Source organism: Trachurus trachurus, assembly GCF_905171665.1.
Source record: "Trachurus trachurus genome assembly, chromosome: 7".
NCBI lineage: Eukaryota > Metazoa > Chordata > Actinopteri > Carangiformes > Carangidae > Trachurus > Trachurus trachurus.
In genome coordinates this window covers 24,474,816-24,491,215 of record NC_139901.1, presented here as the reverse complement: position 1 = coordinate 24,491,215, position 16,400 = coordinate 24,474,816, and the positions used below count along the sequence as shown (strand labels likewise).

The 16,400-nt window shown below is 41.8% G+C and overlaps 1 protein-coding gene across 1 annotated transcript in view; it reads right to left on the bottom strand.

The window, feature by feature from the left end:
* LOC310988980 (synaptotagmin-2-like) overlaps positions 1-16,400 on the bottom strand; it is a 55,651-nt gene that overhangs the window by 22,256 nt on the left and 16,995 nt on the right. Inside the window, exon 2 of the mRNA XM_083975815.1 lies at positions 7,298-7,365. The gene's annotated coding sequence lies outside the window, so the exon portion shown is untranslated. The remainder of the gene's footprint in view (positions 1-7,297; positions 7,366-16,400) is intronic.

Genomic DNA, 16,400 nt, shown 5'->3' with positions numbered 1-16,400 from the left:
CTAGCTGGATCCAGGAGAAGCTCGGTATTTTCTTTCACGTAGCTTATGAGTAAAGTTTGGACCACATGCACCAGGAAGTAACATGCACACAGCCTGAACAGTGAATTATGGTATAAATCAGCAATAAAAGGAAAGTCAGGCTGCAGCCAATCGTAATCCACAAAAATATCTCCAAGTGTATTTTAAAATTCCTTACAGGAGGTGTTCAAGCAAAGCTGAGAGGAGAGTTGAAACACACCCTTACCAGCACTACCGTAATTCCGTAATCCTTTTCTCCACAACAAGCTAACCCATTCACCAAAGAGGCACTTAGGGTTAATGTAACAGTGCCTTAAATACCGTCCCTCGACCGCTCTCCCATCAGCACCAGAAACTGCAGTCCTCCTCGCACTGTTTCCACTGCAGCACTACTTGTTCTCCCATAGACACACACACACTCTCTCACACACATACACATGCTCACTCATTCTCCCTGTGCCTACCCCCACCTCTGTTTCTCTCAATCCCCTCCTCCTCCTCTCCCTCACTCTCTCTCTCTCTCCACTATTTCTGTCTCTTTCACTGGAAGGATCCCCCTCCCCTCCTTCCCCCCTCCCCCCTTGTTCCCTTCCCCATCGCTTTCTCGTCATCTTCCATCTCTCCCCTCCGCTCCGGCACTCACTGCCCGGCCGTCTGATTTGCGATGCTGCTCACAAGGTGCTGTATGCAGCAATCTGTGCCCCAGCCCAACGCATAAGGGGCAAATTCCAAAAGCATCCATGTGCTCTAACTGTCCGACCGACCGGCACCCTCCATCATCAAACAAGCACTGCTGCCTCCACGGGGCTCTGATATGTTTCTGAGCTTTACATGGCTGCAAGTGCATGAAAAAAACAGTGGGTGTAAATTAGTAAAACGAAAATGACACATTGTAGATGAGACCTCTGGATAATGGGACAAAGACCAGAAGAAGCATGTCATTTGCTGAGTGCTTACGGCAGCAGCAGCCTGCTGCTGAGTCTCCCACCCTCTCTCTCTCTTTCCCTCTCGCCATCTCCATCCATTTATCTGAATTATGTCTTTGGACTTGCACCACTCCCACTGTCATCAAGGAAGATTTTAATCTTATGACCACGACACAAATACCTGCAGGATATATAGTATATGACTCAACCGTGTATATCTGTGTATTGGAGTTTTTTGGTGTGATGTAAAATATCTCAGAAAGTTTCTCTTTTTTCATGCTGCTTTATTTAAGCTTCTGAGGGTTTGGGAACTGGTCCTGTCACTAAAATCACAAAAAAAAAAAAAAAGACTTAAGAAAGAAAAAATCATAAATACTTCCACTGCTAAATCGTCAGTGATGCCACCCAGACCCCTAATCTCCTTGCTACCCCCCCCCCCCCCCCCCCCCCCCTCATTGCAGGCACATTACTGTATGAATCTGCTTGTTTAATGACATGACGTGGTGACGCAGTCGTTGGCTTAACACCAACCAGACAGTTTGGAGCCCTCCGGGTATTAGTGTGTGTCACCGAGAATCCTCATCGTCCCCTAAGTGAATCACCCTCCTTATTGGCCAGCAATGAGCACTTGAACCAGAAATCAATAAGGTCTCAATCAGTAAAAATGGAAGGGAGAGGAGAGACAGGATGAGAAAAGAGAGATGACTCTTTGCTATCTTAAAATACACAACTGAACAAAGAAGATCGCAATATGTTCCCCGTCTGTGGCAAAAACCATTTATCCATTAGGTCCAGGTGGTAATATGTGGAGGGTGGTTCTGAATTAGAAGTGATCTCGTAATTATAAGAGCGATGAAGGTGTCGTGGTAATACGCACATGAAGAAAAATGACACAAGAGCAGCACTGTATGTCTTGTTACGCATTTCATTTGTCTTCCAGAACGTGCTGGACCGTTACAAGCTCACGAAATAAAGGTTAGGAGTAATTCTGTATCTTTCTTATTATAAAGATCAACATCCTGTTAGTCTGTCTCTCTGAACTCCCTCACACATCTGTGGCTCCCAGTCCAAAGCCCTCTCCTCCCTGTTGACATAAATCTTTAATAACTAGTTGAAAATACACATGGTTTCATATTCATAAAGGCTCGGTAGGATCCTACAAACACTGCCCAACCCTGGTTTGAACAAATGTTATTCATACAGGAGTCAGTGGTGAATTTATTGGGGACTAGTTTAACCCGTGAATGGATCTATATTTGCTGCACGTGTGCATTTACAGCAGCAGGTGAATGCAGTGGACAGGTGTAATACGGGTCAAATGTGCTCATCGCAGGGACGGACAGTGTCATCCAGTGAACCGCTGGTTTGGCACACTGGTGTGTTTTTTTGGGGGGGGAGGGGGGGACAAAAACTGCCCTCTATGGCATCGGAAGAATAATTGAAACCAGACTTTGGCTACACAGACAAATCCTTGTTTGCAGGATCAGTTGATTGTTGATTTTGGTCTTTTCACGGGATTTGCTGACAATAAGAAAAAAAAAACACAGAACATCAGCTTTAGGATCACAGAAACAGATCCAAAGCCAGAGGGTGGCTGCTCCAGCTCTCTGCCTCCATATTGTTTTGTGTATAGGGTGAAAGTAAAATGGCAGACCACCACTGCTATTTAGACTAAATAAAGCGGATTTCTTCTATTGTCTCTACAGCGACTATAACAATAATAGCATTTCTGCTATAGAGCTAGTGAACCCTGTATCCCTTCTCTACATTGTAAGATATATCTCACAGCCCAGTGCCCTGACACCCAGGCTGGACTGATTCACTGTCTGAGTGGGAACAGGATATTGATCCAACTGAGATTCATAGCATGCTGGGTAAACCCATGGTGAGCAACACTGGCACCTGTCCCATGAGACATGAGACACACTGTCAATTCTCTCGTCGGGGTTTTGTATTGCTGACTACACCACACACGCTAATCATCTCGTAATGATCAGCATCATTTCATTGAGTAAAAAAGTACCACAAAAAAAAAAACACTCCTCCAGACCTCACTTTGAACTAAACAGGCCAAGGCTCCAGAGAGATTTAGTGCAACTTACAATACATATTTAATAAGGCGGGCGTGTTGTGGAGACTAACTGCGTGGAGCTCACAGCCATGTGCTAAAGCCGTTCAGTCAATGACGTTGAGAAGCCATTAAAATGCGTTGCCCTACCCAGCTTTTACCACCAAAAATCACATGTAATGCCACGTGTGTGTGTTTTTTTTCTTCTTCTTCTTCTTCTTCTTCTGTGCAGTGATTAAAGTCACACAGCATTCTTAAACAGGGGTAACAGTGTTTCTGAGACGGCAGCGAAAGCCAGAAAAGAGGAAAAAGGGGGAAGGATGACTAAGAAAAAAAAAAAGACTATGATGCTTCTTTTCTCTACACAGGAACCAAACAAAAAACTGAAGAAAAAAAAAACACCCACATTTGCATAAAAAAGATGGAGCACACATGCAGAAACATATGACAGCATCTGGCGTTTCACTGTACCAAGTATCAAGATTTATGTCTGCGATGGCTTTAAACATGAAGCAGTGAAGCGTTGTCGCTGCCTCCACCCCCCGATCTCAAATTCTCTTTGGTGGCTGCTGCCTTCATGTATGTGCGGTAAATGTGCAACGCTGTGGCAGCCAGTCAGGGATTAGATCTGATTCTGTCTTGAGTTGCAGTGCTGTAGATGTGAGGTGGTGCAACAATGCACTACTTTGTATTTTATTGTGTTGGCCTAATTTTTTTTTTTAGATCTGGCAGTGAGAGTGAGAGGGAAACCTCTCTGCTCGGGCCGTGTTTCCATAATGTGTTTTCACACTGCTGCTACGAAAAGGCCAGAATCACAGTGCTCCAACTGATAGTGCAGGTTAAAATGACAATTTAGACCAACAGGCAACTGAGCTGGTATAAATTTCAATTTAACATGTAGCCTGATAGATTGTACAAATCAATATACACAAGTATTCATAAACTATAATTATACCACCTGAGACAAGCATATAATAAATTATTTCAACACCAATGAAGGCCACTTTCTTAAAACGATGTATATAATAAGACCTATGAGCAATGTGAAACGTTTAGCCATGTAATCACTGGAAATTTAATTTTATCATCGATTCAGTCATTTGAGAAGCAAATATTTCATTTGATTGTCCCTGCAATCGATTGATTGATCGTTATAATCATGCTCCAGTTGTGTAAAGCCTTTTAGAGCAGCTGATTCTATATTATTTAAAAATATGTTACATAATATCAGGGGTAGACAATAAGGGAAATTTGCCACAGGCCCTCTGGGCCAGTGGCTTTTGAAGATCACTGGCCCCACCATTCTAACCACTGGCCCAGGACAATAGGTATCGATCCCCATATTAACGAAAAACAACATATCCCAGCCAATTCCTGCGGTCTCGCCATCGAGGCTAGAACTTTCTGATACCATTACTAGTCAATTTCCAACATTCTTGATACTTATTCAATACCACGATCTTGTAGTTTCTTGAGATTTTGGGGGATTATTTTGTTATATGTATTTTAGTGATTATGTATGAGTTGGTATATTTGTGTTTAATTTTTGTATGTTGTTATTTATTTGAGTCTGATGTAAAGGATTTATATCCTGTATCAGATATTTTTCATTCAATTTCATTAAAGAAGGTAAAAAAAAGTGCTTTTAAATTCATCAGGCTACTTTATTTAATAAATAAATAACTGTTTCACATATTTAGCCTCCACTGTGGTTTAACAATGAAGTAAAAACACCTCAACACAAACATGAAGTTATGTAGTCATTACTTTTATCCTCCAAGTAGTTCAGTGATATAACTGTTGTTCTCATTCATTCACGTTTAGGCTGTTTCCACAGATTGGTGCAAAACTGACTCATTGTTTCATTTTCAGCTCAGTTTTGCGTTTACACACGTTTTTTTGTTGTTGTTATTATGGTCTAAATGTCACGTGACGTGCCACCGCTGTGGCGCACACCGAACAGCTGGCGCCCCAGCGCGAGCTCTGGCCCGTGTGTAACGTTCGCGTCGGTCCCGACAGGACTCGACCCGACGCGCTGAGGAGGAGGGAAGTTTCATGGTTAAGAAAAAGGTTTATATCGGTTCTTGTGACGACCTTCTATCAGCAGCAGTGAGTGAGCTGGAGCTGCAGCTGCAGCTGCTTGCAGGTGGTGCTGACGTGCCAGGGCACAGCGCTGGCTGCGCACAGAAAGTAGATGTCTCTGTCGTTGATCGGGTCGGGATCTCTTAGCACTAATTACCGAGACGATTTGACAGTTATCATTTCAAACCACAGGGATTTAATGTGAAATTAGATTTATTTATTTACTTGTTATATTTTTTTCAAGGCATTATTTTCACTGGCCCCACCGGGCCAGTGTTTGGAGCGTTCTGGTGGCCCTGACGGTTTGAAAAGTACGTCCGGGCCACCGGGCCATTTATATTGTCGACCCCTGAATATGGAAGAATTTGAATTGAGATGTTCAAATATGAAGAACATACGAAATAAAAAGCTTTCTCTCGTTACCATCATCTATATCTAATCAAGTGAAGTGCAAATATGCACTCATTTAATCCACTGACCTAAAGATCCAGTTGATATTTACCTCATTGTTTCAGTTTAAAGGACTCTGCCTTCACTGTTCAGGTGAACTATCCATAGTTACTGTATATAGTATTTCCATAAAAAGCCTGCTCCAACACCAAACAGCAGATGGACAAAGTTAGCAGCTAGTTGGAGAACAGAGGGACCGAAGCATGTAGACACCAAAACAGAGGTAAAGAAGAGTGAATATTGGGTTTACTTTTACCAGGTGCCCAGAAACACAACCCCAAATTAATATCAATGTCACTTCATATCTGTTAGATGTGTAAATAAGCAGCCATTTGCAAATTAGCAACCAGCAAATTTCCCATGTCAACTTGATAATGTCAGTTTATAAGTGATTCCCTCTGTCTCATAAATGGCGTGAAATATGTTAATACTAGTTTTTAAAAAAAGGTATAAAAAGAAGGAGTTTCATGAGTTTTATTCATGATGTAAAGTATTATCTTAATGGAATAGGAGGATTCTTTTTTGCCTTATTCATCTGTGGCGGTGACTCACTGAAAACCAGAGATAAGGCCGAATCTTCAGTTGTTCTGGAAAAATCATATTTCTACAATACATTATAGCATCATGATACATTTAGTTGAACTACAATCTCTAATATTGCTGCATATTCAGACAACTAATTGTGCACCACAAGTCCCCGGGGGCATGAATTCTCATTCAGTGATACTGAGCTGATCAATGTTAATAACGATAAGGCTGACACGGGGCAGCGAGGGGCTGAATAATGGCAGATGGTTGTACTAACGGAGTCGGTATAAAAGCAGCGGGGCCAGAAACCGTCCTCTTCCAGGCGTGGCTGTTGTCCGCTGGGGTTTATTAGCTTTCTGTAGCCCCTCAGGCACTGGAGCTTCCATCACTCATGGAAATGACTCTGATTAATCAGCTGAGTGCTGGAGTGTGCAGGGGTACGCTGGAGACCGGCGCACAAAGAGCCGGTCCTACAGTAAATCATGCTTGCTCACAGTGGGCTGCACCTTCATCTTCACCACGCCTTCCCCTGCTCACTACACACTGCAGTGCCCCGCCCCCCCTCCTCCTCCTCTTCCTCCTCATCCTCTTCCTCCCCCAGCACATGCAAAGCCTTTTCTAAAAACAGATGGGGGGAGCAGGGAAAACCCAACACACAATGTTTCATGCTGCTGACATCTAGTGGAGTCCACACATGTGATTACGCAAGGCTCTGATCTACAGTATTTACCCAGACTGTAGTACGCCGCCGATAGCCGAAAAATATGAAAAACCCCAATTCTCCAGATTTAGATCAAGGATCTACTACTCAATTAATGATACTCAGCACTTATCTTTTCAGGTCAATTAGTGCTGCTGTAGCCCACAGCTCATCAGAGTGCAATATTATGGGACAGTTTGAGAAAGCATCCAGCCATAGACGGTCTAACATCTGGGCCATGCCTTCAGTGGAAAGTCTTGGTTTCTGAGACAATGAGGGATGGTGATATTTCTGAGAGGGGAGCTGCAGAGGATGGAGGCATGTAACAATGTGCAGTGATCTGTCTCCTTTTAAAAAGGACGGTCACAGCAATGACACTGGACTGCTCTGATGAAGAATCCCCCTGCTCCTGCTCCAGCTCCTCCGCCCCCCCCCCCCCCCCTCCTTTTTTCCTCCCTATCTCCCAGCCTTCAAGTTCACAGTAGAAGCTCAGAGTCTCCACAGACACACGATGGATGCACTTACAGCCAGAATCTCGAATCTTGGAAAGTAGCTGGAGGAAATCACAGTGGGAACGCTGTCAGTCGGAAACCCTGAAAGAGAAAGACACTGTGGTGAGGGCTTAAGTTCAGGCTTCCAGTCAAGGAAACATCTGTGCTGAAAGTATCTCCTTAAAAGATGATTTTAAACTTTTACTGAAGCTTAATCCTCTTGGATTATGCACACCAACACAGTTTGACTGATTTGAAAGTAGCTAGAATAGTGTGTGTATCATTTCGAGATAATCCACTACATTAAATCTCACTCCTCACACACCTAGCGAGTGATTAGCATTTCCAAATTAAAACTATTAAACGTGGGTAAAAACAAATTAAAACTTTCGATTTGCACAATACAGCAGAAATTGTTTGCGAGCCAGGGGAAGAGTATTGATAGCTGTCTCTCTCTCTCACACATAAACAAGCTGATAGACGCCGGCAGCCAAATGTTTTGATCCACCGAGCTGCAGGACGAATGAATTATCACTGGCAGCTATCCGTTGCACATGACAGCTCCCCAGTTATTGAATTAATTCATTGTCATTACCGTGTCCTAATGACTCTCTTTGGAAAAATAGCTGTGAATCAACATTTCAATACCTGAGAGAGCTTTTTCTGAACCACCTTGTCAAGTCCTGGGTCAACTGAGCTTTTGAGTTCACAAAACCAGTTGTTTCCAGGGTCGACCACTGAAGAGGAGTTCATGAGTCATTTATGAATATTTTAGCAGAGGAGGTGTTTTATTGAACCAAAACAACAGGCAGGTTTTGACAAATGAGCAACACCGACATGCTGCTGTTACACAAATAACAGACTGTGAACCAAGCAACGCTAAATTTCAAGGAAACCAAAATGGGCTATAAAGATTTGTGAAAGGCTCTCATAGTGAGATATTAGATGTTGGTGTTTAAACTCCAGTCTGATTTGACTGTAAAACAAAGATTTGAATGTTAATGGCTTGGCTTGACATTTAAAATGTTTGCTTCATTGCTTTCTTGCCAGTTATTTGACAAGAAGACTGATACTAACTACGCTGTCTCTATGCTAAATATGATGCTACACTACAGCTAGCAGCCACTTAGCTTAGCCTAGCACACTGACTGAACAGGGGGAAACAGCTAGCCTGGCCCTTCCAGCAGCTCCAAATCTTACTATTTATGCATTTATTTACTCATTATTAGCCATGCAGATCTGGGATGGCCAATCCTGACATTAAATGAGAGTGGGCTACACCCTGGACAGTTCAACATATACAACCTTTCCCGCTCATGTTCACACCTAACAGGCAATTCAAAGTCACTGATGAACCTAACATGCATGTGTTTAGATTGTGGGAGCAGGCCAGAGGAAACACATGCAGACACAGAAACGTTGAGGCCGGCCAGCAGGTTTCAACCCAGAACCCCTTCTGCTAACACATCATACAGTATCTTGGCTGAGGCTCCGTATCTAGAGCACAGTCTCCTCATGTAACTCTCAGGAGGTAAACAAATAAGTGTTTCACCATATGTCTACCTGTTTTTTTAGGCCACAACAATCTGAGCTGAGTCACTTCCTTAGCTCCACGCTTGCAGATCACAATTTTGCTGATGAGAGACTTGACAAACTTTTATGATGGGGCAAATTCCATCTGTGCTTTTCCACAGACCTTTGAGGATTTTCTATTTGTGGCCTAATTTCCTTCACCTATTTTGGCAAAACAATCAATTTCATGACTCACTGGACTTAATTGCTTTATTGTAATTGTATCATGAATGACATCCACTGGGAGAGATAACCATCTACAATTTGTGCACTTCAGTGAAGGAAAACTGTTTAAATCTGCCTCCGCCACAACAGTTTTTCGTCTGTGAGTTATGTGTATTAACCATAGATTTTACTTCTCTAGATATGGTAAAGTGTTCATTTTCTCACTGGCATAGCTATTAAAGCAACACCCTTGAGATCAATTCATCATTTTCCCTCGCTGGTGCCATAAAATCTATGCTGAAAAAAAAACAAACATTGTGAAGATACAGTACTGAGAGGAATCCTTTTCTATACCTTGTGTTCATGACCTTTTTAATGTGAACACACCCAGCTCAAAGCATTTCTAGACAACAGGACGACTGATGAAAAATCTCAGCACAAGACTAAGGAATAATTTCATGGTACAGCGAAGAGAGTAGACCGGGGAACTCCAGGTTATTACACAATGAAGTACCTGCAGTCCTCATAGAAACACTATGAAACTGTCAAAGTGAGTTGTTTGCAGGGAGCTGAAGGCCTGCAGTGACAAGGAGAAAAGCTTCAAAACTGCTTCACATTGTAGCATTCCAACAATACACGTGGCATTTTCTTTGTTTCCAATAGAAAGGTCAAATAGCAAGGGCTGAATGCAAAATCTGACAATAAAAAACACTCAATCAAACCTGATTCGAATCCCAATCCTTAATGTAAATCATATTGTCTGTTATAGGCCTACATCTTATGCAATACCATCATTTGAAGGGCAATATAAAAGCTTTAACATGAGGACAAATATAAGGTCAAATCCCAATTGAAGAAAAAAAAAAGAGAAAATCTTGAATGATCATAAATTGGCTTGCTGACAGTGGCGACGGGGCCTGATGTGCAGATTCTTAGATACAATCATGTTAAGGGGAATTGCCTCTTGGTGAACATAATTGGATCTTTCCCACACCTATTTATGTCCCCGAGGGACCAGACTATGCAGAGGAAAAGACAATCTAATGAAGACCCTGTCCTTTGGTTTCCATTACAAGTCAGCGTCAGTGAACCATGCTGGCAGAGGAGTTCTATCGAAATGAACTTTGATAAGCCAAATCACTAAAGGTCAGGTTGAAGGTGTTACCAGAGAGGAATGAATGTTGACTTTTTTTCCCATTCGCCACAGGTCTGACAGCTTTAAATTGGTGCAATTGTTCTGAATTACGCTAAAACACAGTCTCTGCAACCGTTCATCAACATTACAAAGCTGAAACCTTGATGTGAGTTTTATTGCAGGACAGACTCACAAAATCATTTTGGCTGTCACCTCACTGGAGTATTGTGATGGAGTAGTTTAATTAATGTCTGAGGCTGATCTTTAGCATCACTTTATTGTAAGTAATCGGATATTATAAGAAAACACTGTATTGTGACGGAGCAATTTTGGTTATTTCCCCATGTCAAATTTTTGTCTCTTACTTTCTTCTCTCACTGGTTCAAAGTGGCTGCAACTCTGACAATGAGCACACACTTATGTGCACCAATTAGTATTCATTGGGTAAGATGGTGGAGTTGCTGCCAAATTAGTGATTTTCTTGCTAGATCTGGTGACATTTAAGAGCCCTTTAACAAAAAAACAACAAATCTAGTGGGTAATATTTCTCAGTGGATGTGCCCTCATGTGGCTCCTGGATTGACCGTGTGAAATGTGCTCCGAGTCCCACGTCTAAATTTTGGATATGATGCATGTAAATACAACAGTTATGTTATGATGTCACTCTACTATGTACACTGGCATGTGACATACTGACCTATGACATATCTAGTGACCTTCCATGCAGGCTTTGACTACCTTCATTTGAAAATAGTTGGCATCATTGTAGGTTATCAAATCTGATCAAAACACAGCATCGCAATGCCAAAATGATGACCTTTCTACATTGGCTCAAGCCATTTAAACATCTATTTGTGAGAATTATGACCATGAGAGATGTAACTACTTTTATAAGTTCTCATTTGTGTGCATATTATTCAGATGATGATTCAGAAAAGAAAGTATTACCAAAGGAGGCTTTTTAGATTGACTGGAGTGAAACTCACACACTCTCTGATCTCTTGATCCACATTTCATTCTCAATCAATGAGTGTGATGTTGTGTGGCTCCTGTTCATCACACAGTTGATTCAGTGCAGTGGCCTGGGCCCATCGGAGAAGTAATGAGGCACAGTCATGCTAGCTCTATTTTTTTTCTCATAATCGAATATTCATCTTCACAATCGAATGCTTGGATGTTTTTTTCCAATACAATTAGGCTATATATATCCAAATTAGGAAAAGTCTTTGACACCCCTAACACACATAATACAAACAGAGAAGACAATCTGAGTTTCTGAATGTTTTCTTTTTCATTGATTACTGCTTTTTTATTCTTAAATACACAATGTTATAAAGACCTATGTTGCAGTACTGTTCAGTTATGCACTTTCTGAGCTGACTGTCCACAATACAAACACCATCAATACTTGTAGCTCTAAATTCTTGTGTGTTACCATCTTCTGAAACCACTAATAGTCATGTCAAAAATATGATCACAATCACTGCCACAAATGCCACAAATTCTTCATCTTTTTCATTTGTCAACAGTCCAAGGAGTTGAAACGTTTCCCAGCATCTTAAGAAAGAAAAAAATTCCTGGAGGAACGTTTTGGCTCTGTAGACTGAGCTCTCAGTCGGCGGAGAGAGAGAACTGAAATAAAGCTTTCTCCTGTTCTTCCAAACTGCTAAAAATCACACTCGAGTCCAAAAGAAAGAGCCTTCCTCTCTGATTTATGCTGCCCCGTGTTCACCAATTGATCTCTGTTTGATGAAGAGGACCATGTAGTCCAAACAACTGGAAAAGTCACTCAGCACCAAACTCCAGAGCCCCTTTCCATTCTTTAACAAGATTACCGTGCAGCTTCTCAGACAGCACTGAGCCCCCAAGGATCCCATGTTTTCTTTTTTCGCTCTCCATCTCCCTCTCTCTCTCACTCTGTCTATCTCAGTCTCTCGTTCTCTGTCTGTGTCTGTCTCTAAGACACGTGGCTGTCCATGACTGTTGCTCCCACTCAGACAGGGGCGGGCGGTGGATTCATGTGGGGCAAAAAGAGCCTACAGGAGACTTTTGGAGGCTCTCAGCTGCCCTGCGCTCTCTGGAGCGTAGCGTATGAGCACTGGAAGATGTGCATGTGTGAGCGAGGAGCTTTCCACGCAGGAGGGATCTGGCCCAAATTTAATCTCTCTATTGTGAGGATGGAGGGTTAGAGGAAGAAAAAAAAAAAGGGCCGTGCCTGCTGAAATCCCACTGGCAGTGCTGCAATGCAGGGGTTTAACATGGAGCCAGAAGGCAGGCAAACACATTAAAGAACTGGCCTTCAGATGACACAACACACGCGCACATTTTCATCACGAGCACAAAAATTTCAACACAAACGTGGACCAATGCATGAATGCAAACCTGCAAAAGCCTGTTTGCTGCTGTGCATAAGGAATTTCTGACAGGCAGGTAAAGGTGACTTCAACATCATGCTTTGGAACAAATGACTTTATTCCACCAAATATACCTGATTTTACGTTGCCTCTGTTTCCCCAAATTGAGCAGCTTCGTAATTAGCATCATAGAGATGTATAATCTTCTTTAAGATTGGTTGTATAATACTGCTAAGGTAGGTTTGTTGATGGGACATAAAGGACCAGTGTGTGTAGGATTTAGTGCCATCTAGACGTCAGGTTTCAGATTGAATATTCCTGCCCTCAGCCTTCTCTTCCCAAATGTGTAGGAGAACCAGTAGCAGGACTAATGTCCTCTTAAGAGTGAGCATTTCACTTGTCCATTCTGGGCTACTGTAGGAACACGACACTGCTTTTGTGGAAAACATGGTTCTTATAGTTTCAGGTGATTGCATACTGATTAGATCATAATTTTAAACATTATATTCAATATACTCTTAAATCCTTCACATACACCTTCAAGGACACTGATTTATTCATAATCATACCTTAAGTATTAAAGGCTGAATAGGTAGCAATCATCATCAAAGTAGGTAGGTATTATTTCTTAAGAGTTTACGGCAGCAGCTTGAACTCTCTGCTAATGTTGACAAAATGAGAACGATAAGGAAATCCTACACTTTGATGAATGAAAAGTGTGTTAGTCTACATCCTATGACAAAAATACATATTTTAGGGCCATTAAAAGGTTTTCAAATGGACCTTTGCATTTGGAGTTCTCATCTGTGAGTGCATCAAACCATTTGTGTGAATATGAATGAAGGTGGAGGCGACCGTGGGCTTTACTGTTGGTCCATACAGTGTGAGAGGTGAAGAGCGTGATGGGTGGTTGCTTACATGACAGATTGCTGACTGTGGGAGTCCTTTACAGTCAGCAGAAACAAGCGATTGATGACACTTTGGCCTCTTCACGCTCTAATACAGCCAGTACAGATAGAGAAGAGAGAGAGAGAGGGAGACTGTGATGCCCGTCGGTTTCTGAGCTGAACTGGTTCATTTAATTCATTTGGATGCTGTGAAGAAATAACAAACTACTAGAATTGGTGGATTAGTCGTGGCTGTTGTTTCCCTATCTATTTTAAAATGAGTAATGATTGAAGATGGCACCAGTGTTTTTCCTTAGTTGACATTGTTACATCGGCCATTTTGACAGATCTGTGATTAAGCAAATACTGACAGGCGTCTTTCACAGGCTCAGTGTCAATGCAGGCATGTTTCCTTTTCCAAACAGTGGTTTGATGTGGTCGAATAGGATAAAGTACTGAATTTTGTTTAATTTCCGTAATAATATTTATCAATATCATGTGTATAAAATGTATTGGGTGGTTGTTATATTTCAGCTCAGTGCAAAATAAGGTGCCATGTGGAAGCAGTGTTGAAAAGTGATGTCATTGTGATATACAGGATCTTGTTTTGACCTTGTTATCTAATTCACCTTATGATTCATGGAAACCTGGGCTTTAGCGATTGTGTTTCAGCATCTGCTGGACACCTACGTATGGTAGTAGAACTTGCACTGGCCCGTGGGCGTGCCCAGAACATTAATTAGAGGCATCATGGAAGTACAAATCTATTAAATGGGTTAATCAGACCTGTTAACTAGTGATTAGTGGAAGCTGTAACACAATCCTGTTCAAACTGGAAGCGGGGCAACATACGGCGAGTAGCATTGTCAGAAACCATGTAACCAAACTGATTCTACTTTTACTTACTTGTTGTCCAGCCTACAAGTAATAATACAAATTAAAAACAGACTAGATTATAGCATCAGTTACTAAAAAAATGTAATTTGGTGTGGTAAATGTTAGTAGTGCTAAAACCAGCAGCTTTCTAACCTTTCACATAAACATTCACATTCTAACACAGCCTACATAAAAGGTAACTTTCATTGTCTAAATCAATAAAAACTACACCGGTTTTATAAGATATTACCTTCCTACTCTCCATCTCACTTGTTAACAACGTCCAGACATTAGCACTGCAGCTGGACAACACTGTAGCTACAACCGTTAACAGGTGTTAATAATAGGCAACACAACAATTAACAGGTGTTGGATGTTACTGGTAATTAGTTTACCTGATTCATATTTCTGGTGCCGACTACAGTAGCAAGCACATCAATGCTTAATCATTTAGTCGACTGATCCACACTCACCCCCAATAAGGAAACTACGGAGGGGAAAACTTCAGCGTCTGTCAGGATGCCAATTATTTTTGCTCCAGGGCCAGATTTGCCAACCAAATAGATGTTGATTTTACACTGGTGATACTTTGTTTCTTCCTGACACGAAGCACAGTGTAATTAATCTGACAGCTAGACTTTAGTTTTGTGAACCCAGTTTTCTTGTTGATGCAACGTCTCATTTTTTTTTTATTTTTTTTTTTACAAAACCTCTCCTGGCACAGATCTCATTTTTGGAATCTCATTGTTTGTTTCTGATTTGCAGTCACAATCGCTGAGTTTGTTCCAATACTGTTGCTCGTTGCACAGTAAAATACCTCCAAGGTCAGTTTGTGTCTTCAACCTCTGGTGGAAGTGTGTTTAACTGACTGCGTACATAGCTGTGCACCCAGAGGAGCAGTGAGGGCAGAGGAAACTACAAAGCACTGTGATCCAAAACCCTCTAGCCCCCGATGACTCAGGATCATTCTGCATTTAAGCCCAACAGGGAGGCACACAGGTTAAAAACAACTACAGATCTGTCTCAGCTAAATCTGAAATGGCCGCATTGAATGAATCTCAATGTCCTGCCTGGCAGCAGTTAAAAAGTTATTACTCCATCAGCCACATGACACAGCGTAAACACCAACAAGAAGGATTTCCCTTTCATGCTGTTTCTTTTTTTTTTTCAGTCCTCGCCGCTTTTAGGAAAGCGATGATCTTACCTCACTTATTTGAAGCGAGCTGCTACCTATAAATCCTGCTGGAGAGCGCCTATATTCCTGCAACTACCTGCTTCACTGGGAGACAAGATCTGTGTTTATGTGCAGAAATAAGACAATTCATCATCCAGTCCCAGAGAAATAGTCAACAGCAGCTACACAATTCCAGATTAATTGCTTCCCTCCCTGGCTGTCTGGTGAATGAAACACAGCACTACAAACCCCAACAGACAAAAGAAGAGATTAAATATTATTAAGGTAATAATGAAATGTATCAAATTTTCTTCCTGCTTTTTAAGCAACCGTCATCGCATAGATCTAAAACACATGTTGACGGCTCTAAACCGCGCCGTGCTTTGTTGGAGTTTATTATCTCGCTAGACATAATTGGTTCAAGACAATATGTGCAAACACAAATGGAAAAGAGAAGAAACGCTTGTGAATTACATGCTCCCCGAGAGCAGTGAGGTGCAAGAAAAACATCAAATCCCCTGGAGGACGACTATACTCTTATAAATGTCAAATAGGTTTTAGTAATGAGCTACCAAGGGTCTGTCTATACTACAGCTGGAGGAGCGATCTCAGCGAGCAACACATTTCTGTCCACATCTATCGCTGCAGTTTATCTCAATGATACACATCCTCTGCATTGTGGTTATATTTTAAGATTGCAGTCCTGTTATGAAACTACAGGAGTGATAATAAGCTTGTCAGACGAGGGCGGATGCTCTTTCTTTCTTTCTTTTTTTTTTGTTCCTTGTAATGCGGTCAAAGGTATTGTAGGACAAACGATAGACAAGCCGCAAGTGGCTGCTCATGGGGATCATTCACCTTCACATTGTCAGTGAACTCCATTACGAGGCAGGCCCAAATCTTGGAAACCACTTCGCCATTAGTCAAACGCAGATTGAGTCTGACAGCTAACCTCTTGTGATGATCTCCTTGCA